Raw genomic sequence first — 17910 nt, forward strand, 5'->3', positions numbered from 1 at the left:
CTTTCTTGACCCCTTAACCTGTATTTCTTATTTCCCAGTGGTAAGAAAATTACATTTGATCCTAACACTTTGAGTTCCAACATCTTTAGCTCCCTCCCTCTCCACCCCTTCCCCTTGGAAGACAAGCAGTTCAATATAGGCCAAATCTGTGTAGTTTTGCAAATGATTTCCATACTAGTTGTGTTGTATAGGACTAACTATATTTCCCTCCATCATATCCTGTCCCCCATTATTTCTGTTCTCTTATGATCCTTTCCCTCCCCATGAGTGTCGACCTCTGATTGCATTCTCCTCCCCATGCCCCCCCCTCCATCCTCCCCCCCACCCTGCTTGTGCCCCTGTCCCCCCCTCTCCTGTATTATGAGATAGGTTTTCCTATCAAAATGAGTGTGCATTTTATTCTTTCCTTTAGTGGAAGGTGATGAGAGTAGACCTCATGTTTTTCTCTTGCCTCCCCTCTTTATCCCTCCACTAATAAGTCTTTTGCTTGCCTCTTTTATGAGAGATAATTTGCCCCATTCAACTTCTCCCTTTCTCCTCCCAATATTTCTGTCTCACTGCTTGATTTCATTTTTTTTTTAAGATATGATCCCATCCTCTTCAATTCACTCTGTGCACTCTGTCTCTATGTATGTGTGCGTGTGTGCATGTGTGTGTGTGTGTACTCCCACCCAGTACCCAGATACTGAAAAGTTTCAAGAGTTACAAATATTGTCTTTCCATGTAGGAATATAAACAGTTCAACTTTAGTAAGTCCCTTATGACTTCTCTTTGCTGTTCACCTTTTCATGGTTCTCTTCATTCTTGTGTTAGAAAGTCAAATTTTCTTTTCAGCTCTGGTCTTTTCATCAAGAAAATTTGAAAATCCTCTATTTCATTGAAAGACCATTTTTTCTCCTGAAGTATTATACTCAGTTTTGCTGGGTAGTTGATTCTTGGTTTTAGTCCTAGTTCCTTTGACTTCTGGAATATCCTATTCCATTGCCTTCGATCCCTTAATGTAGAATGTGCTAGATCTTGTGTTATCCTGATTGTATTTCCACAATACTTGAATTGTTTCTTTCTAGCTGCTTGCAATATTTTCTCTTTCACCTGGGAATTCTGGAATTTGGCCACAATGCTCCTAGGAGTTTCTCTTTTTGGATCTCTTTCAGGCGGTGTTTTGTGGATTCCTTGAATATTTATTTTGCCCTCTGGTTCTAGAATCTCAGGTCAGTTTTCCTTGATAATTTCATGGAAGATTTTGTCTAGGCTCTTCTTTTGATCATGGTTTTCAGGTAGTCCCAGAATTTTTACATTGTCTCTCCTGATTCTATTTTCCAGGTCAATTGTTTTTCCAATAAGATATTTCACATTATCTTCCATTTTTCGAATCTTCTCACTACGTTCTGTGATATCTGTCTTTCTCATAAAGTCCCTAGCGTCCATCTGTACCATTCCAGTTTTGAAAGATCTATTTTCTTCAGTGAGCTTTTGAATCTCCTTTTCCATTTGGCTAATTCTGCTTTTGAAAGCATTCTTCTCCTCATTGGCCTTTTGAACCTCTTTTGCCAATTGAGTTAGGCTAGTTTTCAAGGTGTTAATTTCTTCAACATTTTTTTGGTTCTCCTTTAGCAGGGAGCTGATCTGCTTTTCATGCTTCTCTTTCATCCCTCTCATTTCTCTTCCCAGTTTTTCCTCCACCTCTCTAACTTGATTTTCAAAATTCTTTTTGAGCTCTTCCATGGCCTGAGCCCATCGGGTGGGCTGGGACACAGAATCCTTGATTTCTGTGTCTTTGCCTGATGGTAAGCATTGTTCTTCCTTGTCAGAAAGGAAGGGAGGAAGTGTCTTTTCTCCGAGAAAGTACCCTTCAATAGTTTTATTTCTTTTCCCTTTTCTGGGCATTCTCCCCAGCCAGTGGCTTGACCTCTGAATATTCTCCTCACACCCACCTCACCTCCTGGTCCTCCCAGCCAGCGTTTGGGGACTGAGATTCAAATGCTGCTTCCTGCCTTAGGGCTTTTGGCAGGGGCAGGGCTGCTATTCAGTGTGAGAGTTAAGTTCAGATGGTCAGGTCAGGGCAGGGCCACCTCTCAGGCTCCGTTCCCTCAGGGGGTTTATGCACAGACCTTCCACAATGGATCCAGGCTCCCGCCCGCTTGGGGAGCCCCTGTCTGCAGCCGCCTCTCAGCTTCTATCTCCCGGGGGAACCCGAGCCATGGGGGCACCCCACTCCCCTCTCGACCCGCCAAAGAGACTCTCTCACCAACCCTCGTCACCTGTGTGTGGGGGGGATTGTGCCGCCCCTGGAGGTCCCTTCCCTGAAGCCTGCTCGGATCTGTACCTCTTGGAGCCGCGGCAGCAGCAGGTCTGGGCTGGACTCCGCGTCTGCAGCGCGACGGACGTTTTGCGAGAGGTTTGCTGGTCTCTCCAGAACAGAAATCTCCCTCGCTCCAATATTCTGTGGCCTCTGGGTGCAGAATTCACGGTGAGCTGGTCCCCTCTAGCCGTTCTGTGGGTTGTGGGTTCGGAGCTATGTGTATGTGCGTCTTTCTACTCCGCCATCTTGGCTCCGCCCCTCCCTTTCCCATTTTTTTGATCTCTTGGAGATGCAGTCCTAGAAGCAATATTCCTGGGTCAAAGGGTATGCACATTTTTGTACCCCTTTGAGCATAGTTCCAAAACATTCTCCAGAATGGTTGGATGAGCTCACAACTCCACCAACAATGAATTAGTGTTCCAACTGTCCCACATCCTCTCCAACATTTATCATTTTCCTGTTCTGTCATGTTTGCCAATCTAACAGGTGTGATGTGGTACTTCAGAGCTGTTTTGATTTGTATCTCTCTAATCAAAAGTTATTTAGAGGATTTTTTTTCATGTGATTATAAATATTTTTAATTTCTTCCTCTGAAAATTGCTTGTTCATATCTTTTGACAATTTATCAATTGGGGAATGGCTTATATTGTTGTACATTTGACTCAGTTTTCTATATATTCTTGAAATGAGGCCTTTATCCCCTAGATTAGCTATAAATTTTTTTCCCAATATATTATATCCCTCTGAATTTTAGTTGCATTGGATTTGGTTTTGCAAAAACTTGTCAGTTTAATGAAATCAAAATTACCCATCTTGCACTTCATAATGCTTTATACCTCTTCTTTAGTCAAAAATTCTTCACTTCTCCACAAATCTGACAAATAACTATCCCTTGCTCCTCCAGTTTGTCCATGATATCAATCTTTACAGCTAGATTGTGTACCAATTTGGACTTTATTCTTGTGTAGGTCTTCTGGTATAGGTCTATGTCTAGTTTCTGCCATAGTGTTATCCAGTTTTCCCAGTAATTTTTGTCAAACAGTGAGTTCTTCTCCCAGAAGCTGGGGTCCATGAGTTTATCACACAGGAGATTGCTGTATTCATTGCCTACTATACCTTGAGTATCTAACATATTCCACTTTTAAAGCCTTCTGTTTCTTAGCCAGTACCAAGTGGTTTTGATAATTGCTGCTTTATAATACAATTTGAGATCTGGTGGTGCTAGGCCATCTTCCCAAGCATTTTTATTCATTAGTCCCTTTGACATTCTGGACCTTGTTTTCTTCCAGATGAATTTTGATATTATTTTATCCACTCTAGAAAATAATTATCTGAAAGTTTAATTGGTATGGCACTAAATAAGTAAATTAATTTAAGTAGAATTGTCATGTTTATTATATTGGCTAGGCCTACCCATGAACAACTGATGTTTTTCCACTTACTTAGATATCACTTTTTTTGTGCAAAAAGTATCTTGTAATTTTGTTCATATAGTCCCTGGAATTGTTTTGGCAGGTAAACTCCCAAATATTTTGCAGTGTCTACCCTCACATTAAATGGGATTTCTCTTTCTATCTCTTGCTGTTGGACTTTGCTGTTAATATATAGGAATGCAGAAGATTTATGTTGGTTTATTTTGTAACCTGCAACTTTGCCAAAGTTGTTTATTATTTCATGTAGTTTTTTGCTTGAATCTCTAGTATTCTCTAAGTGTACCATCATATCATCTGCAAAGAGTGACAATTTTGTTTCTTCTTTGCCTATTCTTATTCCTTCAATTTCTTTATCTTGTATAATTGCTACAGTTAACATTTCTATTACCATATTGAATAATAGTGGTGATAATGGACATCCTTGTTTCACCCCTGATCTTACTGGAAATGCATCTAGCTTAACTCCATTGCATATAATGCTTGCTGATGGTTTTAGGTAGATATTGCTTATTATTTTATGGAAAGTTCCCTTTATTCCCATGTTTTCCAGTGTTTTTAATAGGAATGGGTGTTGTATTTTGTTGAAAGCTTTTTCTGCACCTGTTGAGATAATCATGTGGTTTTTGTTAGTTTTATTGTTGATATGATCGATAATGCTAATAGTTTTCCTAATATTGAACCAGCATTGCACTCCTGGTATGAATCCTACCAGATCATAATGTATTATTCTAGTGATAAGATGCTGTATTCATTTTGCTAAAATTTTATTTAAAATTTTTGCATCTATATTCATTAGTGAAATTGGTCTATAATTTTCCTTCTCTGTTTTGTCTCTTCCTGGTTTAGGTATCAAAACCATATTTGCATCATAAAAAGAATTTGGGAGGACTCCTTCTTCTCCAGTTTTCAAAAATAGTCTATAGAGTATTGGAATTAACTGTTCTTTAAATGTTTGATAGCATTCACTTGCAAATCCGTCAGGCCCTGGAGATTTTTTCCTAGGGAGTTCATTGATGACTTGTTCAATTTCTTTTTCTGAGATGGAATTGTTTAAGTATTCAACTTCTTCTTCTGTTAATCTGGGCAATTTGTATCTTTTAAAATACTCATCCATCTCATTCAGATTGTCGAATTTGTAGGCATAAAGTTGGGCAAAATAATTTCTAATTATTGTTTTAATTTCCTCCTCATTGGAGGTGAGTTCACCCCTTTCATCTGACATTTTTAGGGTACCTTTTCTAGCCCCCTTCTTCACAGCAGAAAATGAGCAATACTATCCTAAAAGACTGCTCAGACACCCAGGGAACTTCTGGAACCCACTGCTGCTTCCAGTGAGAAAAGACCGTATGGGCTACCTGTGTGACTACAGCTCCCAGTTTATTTGCACCTGCTGTTTCATCACTTGCCTGTCACTACATGACTTTGAGGCAGGTATAATAGTACAATGTTATAGGTGTATTTTGATTTGTGTGTAAATAGGATTTAAATGAGGCAGAGTTGCATGAAGTTGTCAGCCTCACTCTCTCCTCCAGAGTCATCATAGTCCAGTGGCAGGACAGAATCAAGAAGACTGGCAGAAGCTCAGGATGCAGTAGATGAAATTCATGTCTTCAGTGTCTAAACAAGTTCTAAGCACTCTATATTGCCTATTTCAGTTGCCTTCATGGATGTTGGAACAAATTATTCTCATCCACCCATTCCACAAGGAGAAGTCTTCACATGTTTGAGGCAGACACTCCCCTAAGTCACCAATGAGTTTAAGAACCCTTGGTTACCCTCAACCCGGTTTAACTTGTCTGCTCAAATGGTTTACTGGGTGATGGCCGTTGTGAATGCTGCTGCTTCTTGAAGCCACAGGTGAGAGTTGAGTGAAGCAGGTAGACACCAAAGCTGGAAAGCAGTACTGAAAAGAGTTAGGATGCCATCACACTAAAGGCACTGGTCCTCCTTGAACACACTCTACACACACACACACACATACATATATATGTATGATTACATATATGTATATATACACATATTCAAATGATTGTGTATATTCTTTTCTCTTTGAAACAATATTAATGAGAGGAGGGTTCAGGTGATACCCATTGCTTACCCTCCAATCTTCCCTGTACCATAATTGGTCTTATGTGCTTCTTCATGTGAAATAATTTACCTCATTCTATCTCCTTTCCTCTGCACCCATTGTATTCCTCTTTCTCATTCCTAAATTTTCTTATATTCATTTGATTCCCTCAAATAAACCTTACACTCATATTCCCTGTCTATGCATATTCCTTTTAGCTGTAGTAGTAACAATACAATTATTTTTAAAAGAATTATAACTAACATGTTTCCATGAAGGGATACAAACCAATTAACTCTACTGAATCCCTTTTGTTTTCTTCTTTCCTTTTCACCAGTGTTTATTTCCTCTTCTGTCTTGATATTTGAAATCAAATTTTGCTTTTAATTTTGGCCTTCTACTTATAAAAATTTTAAATCCTCTTATTTAATTGAATTGCCATTTTTCTTCTTGATGTATTGTATTTAATTTCTCCATGTGAGTTATTCTTTTTTATGGTCTTATCTCCTTTCCCTTCTGAAATATCATGTTCTATGACCAGATTCTAAGTCTCATTAATCCTGAATGCAATTCTCTGACTTTTTTTTTGGTCACTAGTAGTATTTCTTTCCCCATGGCCTGATAGTTCTGAAATTTTGATATAATTTTCCCTGCGGTTTATTTTTTGCGGGGCAGGGGGGAGGAGTTTGAGGTGTTTTGTTTTTTTTTTTCCTGAGCTGATCAGTAACTGCTGTCAGTTCTTATTTTTTGCTCTGGTTTCAGGATATCAGGACAGCTTTCCTTGATATTTTCTTGAAGGATGCTATCCAGGTCCACCTTTCCATTATGACTTTCAGGTGGTACAGTGATTTTTACATTGTCTCTCATGAATGTACTTTCCAGTTTACTTCTTGTTTTGTTTTGTTTTTTTTCCAATGAGGTATTTTACATTTTCTTGTATTTTTTTTTATTCTCTTGAATTTGTTTAATTGATTCTGATGTTTCATAGAGTCATCAGCTTCCCCCTGTCCAATTCTAACTTTTTAGCCATTGTCTTCCTCAATTAGCTTTTGCACTTTCTTTACTATTTAACCAATCACACTTTTTTGGAGTTATTTTCTTTAGTGGATTTTTTTGTCCCCTTTTCAATTCAGCCAATTCTACTTTTTAAGCAGTTGTTTTGTTTTTCCAATCTGTTGACTATTTTTTCCCCATAATTCTTTTGCATCATTATCAATTCTTTTCCCAATTTTTGTTCTACCTCTCTTATATGATTTTTAAATTCCTTTTTGAGCTCTTCTATGAGTTGTTTCTGGACTTGAGACCACTTGCTGTTTTGCATTAGGGTTTTGCCCATAGGTATTGTGCCATTGCCCTCCTCTTCTTCATTTGTGTCTTTAAATTTCCCTCCCACCATAATAACTTTCTGTAGTCAGATTCCTTCATTTTAGTTGCTTTTTTAAAAACATTTCTGAGGGATTTTTTTTTCCTTTCTTTTAAATTTGAGCTCTGCTCCCAGTTTGAAGGGGCACTGTCTCAGGTTTCTTGTACTAGGGGTTGCAGGTGTTTACATTTTACCTGGTGCTGATGCTAGCTGGTGCTGTTGGAGGCCATAGGGATCTGATATACTGCATCCCTGGTGGTCATGTCTGGTGTGTGCTTAGGCTGGTGGGGTGTTTCTTTGTTTCTCCAGGGCTACACTGAAGCAAGTTGCAGTCTTTCCAGTGGTGGCTTCATGTATGTCTGGGGTTTTGTTCAAACATGTGGCAGGGACTGGTACTAGTGGCTAATTGTTTTCTGAGATTCCCATAGTGTTTACATATGGCTATTTGTTCCAGGCTACGCTGAAGCATGGTCGAGGTCTGGCTGCTGGAGGTTACCCCAGTTCTCAGAGCTGTAGTCTACTGTCTCTATGGCTATGCTGAGACACGTGGTGGCCCTTGGTGATGGTATTTGTCTGATGCACTTCATGGGGGCTCAGGATCTACACTGATTTGCTGAGGTGGGGCTTGCTGCTGACTTGTTGGGAGGCTTCATGTCCAGGATTGCCCTCCCCTTTTACCTGAATGAGAGAAATATTTCCTGTTGACCTTCTGAATGTCTTGGGCTCAAAAATTGTTTCACCTCTTCATTTTTCTGGTTATGCTGTTCTAGTGTTTTTTTCTTTTTCTTTTTTCTTTTTTTTTTTAGTCACTATATTATGGTAGTTTGAAGTTAATATGGGAGAGTTATGGAAATTTAGTACTTACTCAGCATTTTCAGCTCCTGAAAATCACAACTCTCTGGGTTTCTATTTTTTTTTTTTTTTGACTTTTGGCTTTTGCCTCATGTCTAGAAACAATTGCTCCTCCACTCCAGCCACTCACCTTCCTGGAGAACTTTACATTCCAACTAAAATCACAACTTTTACAAGAAGTTTTCATCCAATCCCTCTAGATTCCCATGCTTTCCTTGTGTTAATTATCTCTTTTTATGCTATTTATAGCTTGTTTTCAATGTATTTATTTACATGTTGCCTCCTCCATTAGATTGAAAGTTCTCAAGGGGAGGGATTATATTTGGCCTTTGGTTTTTGTATCCCCAATTTGGTGCTTTCCAAAGAACAGATGCTTAATAAATGTGATGCTGACCCATTAATTCATTCAGTTCATTTAATCTAATGGGACTCTAGCAGGGAAGTGAAGCCTTTGCTGAAAATGAGTGTTAACACTTACAGTAATATTTCTATTCATGTAAATTTCTTGTCAGTGTAGTGAAGTCAAAGAAAATTCTTTTTAAAGACTTTCCTGGAAAAATTAAAAGAATGATGCATACTTTTTAGTTTTGTTTTTACTTATTGTATATTTTGTCAGTTACAACACTAAATGCTCCTTATTTTGCCTTACTTAATTTTGAGTTTTATCTAAAATTCTTATCCAATAATGTCATGTCATGTCAACTAGGAACATCATCAAAGAGCATGGGCTATTCTACTTGTTTTTCTAACTGAGATGATTGGCTGAATGGACTGTTTTTTTGTTTTTGTTTTTGTTTTTGTTTTTTTTATAATGACTTAGTTGGCCAATTCACTTCAAATTAGTGGAGTAGGTTTCTTAAAGTGCAGCCAGCTGATGCAATTGATAGAGTAACTCCTCTGGAATCAGGAATACCTGAGTTAAAGTTAGCCTTAGATACCTACTAGCTGTGTGACCCTGAGTAAGTCACTTAAGCCTGTCTGCTTCTGTTTCTTCGACTGTAAAATGAGCTGGAGAAGGAAATGGCCACCATTCCAATATTTGTGCCAGAAAAACCTTAAATGGGATTACAGAAAGTTGGACATGAACAAAAAATAACTGTACAAAAACAACACCAACAACTTTCTTAAGTAAATAAACCCTCTGTTGGCAGAGCTAGATATGAGGAGGCAACAGCATTCATAGTTCATTTAAATTACATTTAAAAAAATCAAATACGTAGAAAGTAGTTACTGAAAAGGGGTGATCAAAGTAGAGGAAAGATGAGGAGAGGAGGGAAGAGGAAATTATTAAATAAAAGATGGGACAGGACACAACAGGGCACACTAGTAGTATACTAGTATGAAATGTACCTTTTTGACTTTGGCTATATTTTCACCAGTCTCTTCCACAAAATAAGATTAGTTTTATGACACTGAATTCTGTCAAGAACACACAATGCTTGTTATTTACATCAAAGCTAAAAAATAAAAATGGCCTCATTTTATTTCCACTTTGAAACTTCTCTTGTCCAGAGTCTTCACACCTTTTTTTTTTTTTTCTGTTACCCTTAATTTTGCCTTGAGCATCAAAGCAATTAATGCACATCAAGGTCTTTTTTTTTTATCTCTTTATGAAGCATCCCCCACCCATAAAAAAATCTGACCTGCAAGTGCTTTGTACTAGCAATAGCTGTTTACACTACTTGTACAAATGGTAATTACTTTAACCCTTGTAGCTTTTAGCTAGAAATCAGTAGCATAAAAGCATATAACTAATTTAAGAAATGTAAGAATAATTATAGAAATCATTTAGCTTTTAGTTATAACTATACCATTAAATCAGTCATATAGTAATTGAAAGACAATTTCAGGCAAACTTTATTATTTAGATATAAAAACCAAGGTAAAAAGAGGTTAAATAATTTGCTTGATGTCAGATTACATAATCAATTACTGATAGTGCCTAAAATGAAACAATGATTATATTGTACTTCAAATATTAAAAGCACAATATACATGTAAATACTTTTAAAAAGAAACATTTAATCATCTTTTAAGATTTCTTCAGCTTTGGTACTCTACCCTTTCACTATTCTCTGCCTCTGTGATTGGAAGATGGGGTTATGAGTTCCAAAGCTTTACTTGAGAGGAAATTTCATCATTGATATCTCTTCATTTTTTCACATAGCTGTACTCCTTTGGGACTTCTCTGATTGAATCAAGTTTTTGCCAAAAAATGTAAAGAATTTTATGAAAAGAGTTTTTGTCCACACTTAGCGTGTTCCCTTTCATAATTTGACATCTTGACAAACCCCTTATGAGTTCCAAGTAAATCTATCAAAAGTTGGTTTTGTCCTACTCTTCCTGGGACTGACTTCCTGATGGAATATCTATATATTATACAAATATCCCCTTAACTGACAAAGTTGAATGTGTTGCTCCAGTACTTCAAAGAGCATTGAATAACCCCTTCAATTAAAATATCCTAACCATTGGACCTTTTTTGAGTCTGACAGGAAAAGTTCTATAGTACAATATACCAACTCATTAAAGATTATAATTTAAGAATTAACATGCAATACCAGTGCTCTATTCAATTATTTTTTTTGCAGATTTGTCCAGTCTTATTTGTGATAAACTAAATCTGAAAAATATAGCTATGCGTTATGCAAAATAAATAATCCATGTAAAACTCATGTGTTCCTTTTCCCATTTTGTTTAGGTTCCACTTTGACCTTTTCATAATCTGCAAATGGCATAGGCTTTAGACTAAAAACGTCACATTGCACTCCCCAAAATGCCAATAATCTGGTTTGGTTGAGATGTATATCTCTCAAGTCATGACCCCTATTTAATACTAGCTCTCATCATCCCCCATAACATAAGGCCTATCCAGACATGGTTTAGGCAGATAAATTACTCACTTATATTTAAGGGATCATGCGGTTCATTTAGTGCTGTGTACCTCAATTTCTATTGAACTTGTCTACTTGGAAATAAGAGCTCTGCAAAAGAATCAGGAAAAAGGACTCATTTGACCCTTGTCATCCCCAACAAGAACCCTGCTAGTATTTATTAAGAACTATATTAGATTTTGGCTCTAACAAGGCAATTTTGCAATACAGGTCTTCATAGGTGTTGTAGTCCCTAACTTTGATATTTAACAATTAGAGTAGCATATTTTTCTTGGTCAATTTCATGTGAGTATAATCTACAGTAAAATTTGAATGAAGAGAAATATTGAATGAAGTAAGGTGTTCAAGATTCAGTGTAGTTTATAAGAATGTGAGTTTCATGAATTTAGTATTTGAAAACCTGTACATTCTCTGGGGTAGCCTTATTTTCTCCTGGGGCATTGTCCAGTGAATCAGATTTGTTTAGGCCCTTTTCCAGACTTGTTTCATTAGACTATTTACAAAGTTGGAATGGCTTTTCCTATTAACATTTCTAGGCTATAAAGTAGTTCATACAGGTCCATAAAAGGTAGAGGCCAAACTTTAATAGAGATCTCTATCAGTAAAAGATTTTCATTGGATAATAAGTTTTCTGAGAAATGGTCACAACTTCACTAATACTTTATTGTTTGTTGGCACACATCACCTATATGATGATCATCAAGATACTTGGATCTCCCCAACACTCACTATGGACTTCTTTTAAGATCATAGAGTTCACTCAAATTTGGGAGCTGGGGGAGACTAGCTTATTATATGAATTATGGCTTCCAATCTTAGTTTTAAATATATTATCTCCATCCTATGTACAAATTGTACCAAAGCCTGTGAGTAGCCAAAATAAAAAAAGAAATAGAGATGATAAACATCACACCTCCACACTGTTTAAGCATAAAGAATTAAGTATATTTAGCATACCATAATATTAGTAATGATGGACCTTGTTGGAAACTGGTAAACAGAAAGATAGTTGCTTTATCAACACTCATATTATAACTTATGAATTTTAATCTTCCTCATCCCATCTTCTACCATACTAGAAATAGATGGTTCAGCAATAATTCTGCCAATCTATATTTTGAATGTATTTCCAAATTAGATATTAATCTGATTCTTTTGTAAAGTGATATTATGAGTAGTCTAAACATTGCAACGTTTAATAATCCAAAAATTTTAGAATTTGAACAATTATTAGTACTTGTCTAATATAATTATCTCATTTTACTGATGAAAAATTTGAAATTCAGAGCAATTAAGTAATTTTTCCAATACTCAAGTTGTTTGAACATTCACCTTTGCATACTTTTTAAAACCACATTCTGCTGTCTTTTTCTATTTCAAATAAAGTATCAAATGATGCCTTGAAAATTATTTTTATAATAATATTGAAAACTATACATTACCAGTATAATAAAAACTTTTATTCATATGGTATTTTACACAGCACTTTTTTTTTTTCCTATAGCCATTGGGAGCTTTATTGACCCAAAAGCAGCTGGCCTGAGATTTAGCAAGGAGCTACACAAAGGCAGTGATATAGAAAAAGGGTCAAACTTACACAGAATATAGAATGATTTTAGGGATTCTTTGTGAAGGTTGGATGTCTATGGTAAGTCTTGCAAGATAAAGAAATCTTGTAAAATAAAAGCAAAGGGTGAGGACTATGAATGACACAAGATAAGGAAATCCCATTCCCCAGGATGAGGGATGGGGACAGGGAATGATATGGTCCAGGATAAGGGGAAGTTGTAGTAAAGGAAGACTTTAGGGCACCAAGGGCTTCACAAAGTCAGTCAATATTATTTTAACTCTTAGGGCACTGTTTCTATCCATATAATTTCCCCACTGAATCACTAAGTAGGAGAATTCTTTTGGGGGAAAGGGGCGAAGATTATTTTCTTCCGTAGATACTTCCTGTTGAACAAGGGTGAAGAGTCCACTTCAGGGACCAGGATCAGTGTGGGGTGCAGAATGCAGTGCCAACTGAGTCCAGGGTGGAGAGGGGCAAGGCACTTGGTGACATAAAGGGCAAGAGTTGGTATCCTAAAAGTTACTGTGGGTGAGAAGACACAAATCAAACCAGGAGTATAAGCACAAGCACAAACCCAGTATAAGAGTGAGTAAAATGACCAATAGCAGGGTAACAATGAGGGAAAGAAGATAGAGAAACCAGGACCCCCAGGAGGTGGTAAGGAGAGATATCAGGCTGGAGTGGATGTCTTACATCTAAGAGGTTGCCTGCAATAGCCTTTGAGTGCTCAATGGAAAAATTCCATGCAGGATCTTCAGAGAATATAAGGGAAGAACCATGGGGAATTAGCTAGTATAGTGGGCATGATGGTGACACAAGCAGCAATCATCTACCCTTTTCAATTAAGGTATTAGACTTTTAGAGCTGAGGAAGCAGGCCTAACCCATGGCATAGGGTAGGAATCAGCAATCAGGTGGGCTAGGAAAAGAAGTGGTTTAATGTGGGGCCCAGAACACAAGTTCCCAATGTGAAGAGCTTCAATGCATAGTCTTCTTTGATCACTTTTCTGGATAGTCACACCCTACATCTTACCTCATATCCTGCCTCCTTCTTGCTTCTCTGCCTCAGCATTGCTATCTGCTTCACCATCCAACACAAATGCTTTTGGGAAAGAGACAAAGGCATTGTCCCTGCTTGAGTAGGGGTGGGGAAGAGAGTAAACTGATACTGAAGCAGAGTCTAGGGGATGAGGAGAGTGTAGAACAGGTATCCTTGTTGCATGACCATCTGCAGGTGGACAACATAGTCTACGAGACACAAATCTGACAAACAAGTTCAATATGCAGGTCCCAAATAGAAGAAGCATTAAAAGTGATATTAGAAAAGAGAAAAAAACAAAGAAAGACACCAAGAGTCCCATGATGTTGTTATTTACTTTTGGCACACAGGATTTTCTGCTCTTATTATTTTCTCAAAAGTTTCCACTCTGGTTCCTATTCCTTTTGAAGGATCAGATGCTATTGAAAATTTAACTCTATACATGTAAATATAAGTAACAACACTTTGCAGGTAGAAGCTTTCTACCCTTGAGCTTAAGAGTTATACAGATGAATTTACTTATAAGAGACTGACTTTTACTATGTAGTTGCCGATGAAGACTTGGGAGGATCCATAAGTAATTAATTCCAAAACAGTGCCTAGCAAAAAGTTGCTTATAATACGACATGCTTGTACCACAGAACACGCAGTATAAAGAGGTGTTAATTCCACAATCATAACAAACTTTGAATGAAGTTGACTTTTCCATTAATACAAAAATATTCCATGTTACCTCCCTCAAAGAAAATTGTACTGAAATTCTTTTCCTCAAATTGAAGATGTTTCTGATCTAGTTTCAGTAATTAATAGAATAGCAGGTAGGTACCTCAATCAGTTGTATCAATACTCAACTATTTTATCATCATTTTAAAACATTTAAGGACTTTATTCCATACAGACTTTGATCTAGTAACAGGCAGATGACTAGACCAAATGCCCATTTACTAAGTTGCTTAACATATAAAAACAAATATAATCTTAGGCTGAAGAGGTCACATTTTAAACACATACTTTAATGTAGTAGCTCAGATGTATCCCAGCCTTAGTCTGTGGGATAATGATTCAGCATTGTGTTTGTACCTTCTATTCACAATTTTTTTTCCCATTTCTCTAACTATTCCCATATCATTAAGAAAGAATTATCTCTTTTAGGGTTTTAATCTTTCACATGGCTATACAGGAGTACTAATTTACCCAAATGGGGTATAGAATAACTACCCGTTCAGACTGACCACTTGCCTGGATTATAGAAATTTGCTATAAAAAGGAAAAGCAAGGACATGACTAGATAAAGTATCACAGTTTTGCAAGCACTTAGTATCAATTCCACCTCCTAGCCAGACTCAGGAATATTCACATGGGAAACATTCCTTTTCAAAGGAACACAGTGGAGAATCCCATCCTAGGCAGAGGCTAGAATTGTCCTCTCAGCTGTTCCAGAGGGAGATCTCCATCTGTAATGGTCATATTTTCTCTGAGTAACTTGTGGCATTTCTCTCTGAAGTGGGTTATTGATTATTGATGGATTTTTTATGATTCATCACACAACTCAAAGAATAGTTCTCCTTATAGTCCCAAGAGCTTTTATCTCAGATAGCAAGTTTCACTAATCAAAAATTTGCCAAAATTCATATCTCAAAATTTTAAATTTGTTCTGCTGCAAAAGCCAATTATTAGAGATCATTTGTATGTATATTTCCAAATTCTCACCAAAGCAAGTTCCTTCTTTAGGAACTCCATGACTAGTCAGGAATTCTGCTACACAGAAGTCTATACAGGCTTGATAATAATTTATGACTAGATGGTTCCAAAATTCTTGTGGTAGTTAGCAACCTCATAATCTGATAATAATCTAACAGCATCTAGATTATAAGAGAAATTGCTTTTCTAACATAGGTAATGAAAAATTACACAACAAGAAAATTCAGAAATATAACCATACCACAAGCATGTATTTAAAACTTGAAACAGAACCTATTAATTACCAATCTTAGTAACTTAGCTGAATGAGCAAATCAAATCTGGATTCATAGTCACTAGTGGTAACATTTTAATATCTAAGGCCCAATACTTTTAGCACTTTAAAAGAAAATATTATTTCCTTCAGTTCACGTTTTTGCTAACCTAGGGGGAACTCTCAGGAAAGTCCTGCTGAGCCCAGCTGCAAGAATCTGATGTCCAGCAGGCCAGGAGAAAAGGGCGATCCTGTAGGCATGGGTGTGGGGAGAGGGAGTATTGGGGTGCCGAGTGAAGGGAGCATCTGCAGTTTTCCCAGTTCCCTAGTGATGAAAGAAATGAGGGAATTGGACTTACCCGTCCAGACTGGGCTTTGGAAAGTGTGTCCAGGTCCATTACCTCCAACCGCTGGAGGCAAAGCCTTCCTGTCTTGGCTGGAGAGGAATTGTAGTTCCTTGTCTTTTTTACCTTGCAGACTTAGACTAGAAAATGCATATCCGTCAGGGAGGGGAAGAAAAGGATAGCAGCAGAGGGACGGCTTACATCTAGGAAGTAAACCAGGTGCAGAGGCCCACATGGCACAGAGATCCTGAAACCAGGGTGCAAGGACACCGAAAGAAAACAGGCACAGAGGACCACCTACTCACCTCCTTCAATGTCCTATGGGAGAGGGGAAGGAACAACACAGGGTAAACCGAGATGTTGGGGGAACAACACAGGGTAAAAAGTCTACTCAAGCAGACCAAGATAGCTTTTCTTGAAGCTTTGGAGACCAAATTTCTTATTAAGTTTGTTTTGTTTAATAACCCCCTTCACAAATTAGTTTTCTAGATTATATTGAGGTCAGACTGTGTCACAACGAAACACTAATCACTTTTCCTTAAGATCTCTTCTCCAAATTCCCCTCCCAGCAGTCTCTAAGTAGCCCCTCACCACTTTTCCCAGCATCCCAGGAAGAGGGCAGAAAAAAATGCCAACCCAGAGCGAAGGGCATCGTTTTGTATGAGTATCCACAATCCAACTAACCATCCAGAAGTCAGTGGAGCTACAAATGCTGCTGGCAGTGTCTGGGGAGCAGTGGGAGCAGAAAGCTCTGGGGAAGAGAACAAAGAAAAGGATGCTTACCTCTTATCCCAGTGGCTAGGAAAAGATCATCGGAATCCAATTAATATTTGGAATCCCAGGTTTTGGCACCAATATATGTTGAAGAAAGAGAAATGGGAGAGCTGATTCAAAATATGAATGAATTCTCTTGGACCCTCTCTGTAGTCATTGGGAGTTTTATTGACACAAAAGCAGCTGACCTGGGATTTAGCAAGGCGCTAAACAAAGGGCTACACTGCACTTTTCTCATAACATTTAGTGATATATACAAGTTTGATATTATACCCATTTTACAGATGCAGAAACTAACTTACAAACTGAGATAATATATGCAAAGTGTTTTGTAAATAATAGGGCATGCCAAAAGTGCTGATCATCTTATTCTACATCTTGAAGTCTCTTTTTTGTTGATTTGTATTCCTTTCCTCCATGAATACCACTTTAAAAAGAGAGAGAGGATGAATAAGGAAACTGTATTCACTTTAATTACTGCTTTGCCTCTATAAAATGCATCACTGTCAAGCTGTGACCTGCTATTTGACAATATCATTCACATTTGGCCTAGCTTGAAGACTGTACTGCGTAATTCACAGGTCTTATCCATTGGCTCATATTTTCCTTTCATAACAGTCCTGTCACATGAATGCAATTACTTTGCATAAGCTCTCTCTTTTTTTAGTAGATTGCAACTTAACTTCACATTTAAGTACCAGAAGCTTCCATATTAGTGTCCTTTTCTTCCAGTGGTTGTACTGTTTATCTATTAAATTTTTGAATTTTCCTTTTTTCTTTGTAACTGAATGATTACATTAATCAAGACTTCTTATTGCTAAAGGTACTGACTTGGATACTACTAATTTGTTAAATGTTTGCCAATATTGAGTTATACATGTTGTAAAAATTATGCTATATTCCATGACCATGGAAAACATTTAGGACCTTGATACAACATGCTGGATAACAGAAATATAATAGATTTTATGTTTCTCATACTAAATGAGGAGGACAAATTCATAATAATTAGAAATACATCTTAGGGGAAAGTGAATGTTTTCTATTTAAATGTTAAGTGGATTTGAAGTGTTTTTTAGTCAAGATATTATTAGGTGTCATCTATTTAGTTTATTTGCTGCTTTTCTAAACTATAGTAATCATTCGTTTATTTTTTCTTCCATAATTTAGTTTTCAGAAACACTTTTTACTGACAAAACTTTTATCTTTTCTACCTATTGAGAACATTGGTATATATTGCCAAGGAGTTGAAGAAGGGAAGGTGACAGATGAGAGAAGAGAAAAATATTAATTCTTACTGGATACTTTCAACTACTTT

The sequence above is a fragment of the Notamacropus eugenii genome, chromosome 4, assembly GCF_028372415.1.
Source record: "Notamacropus eugenii isolate mMacEug1 chromosome 4, mMacEug1.pri_v2, whole genome shotgun sequence".
Lineage (NCBI taxonomy): Eukaryota > Metazoa > Chordata > Mammalia > Diprotodontia > Macropodidae > Notamacropus > Notamacropus eugenii.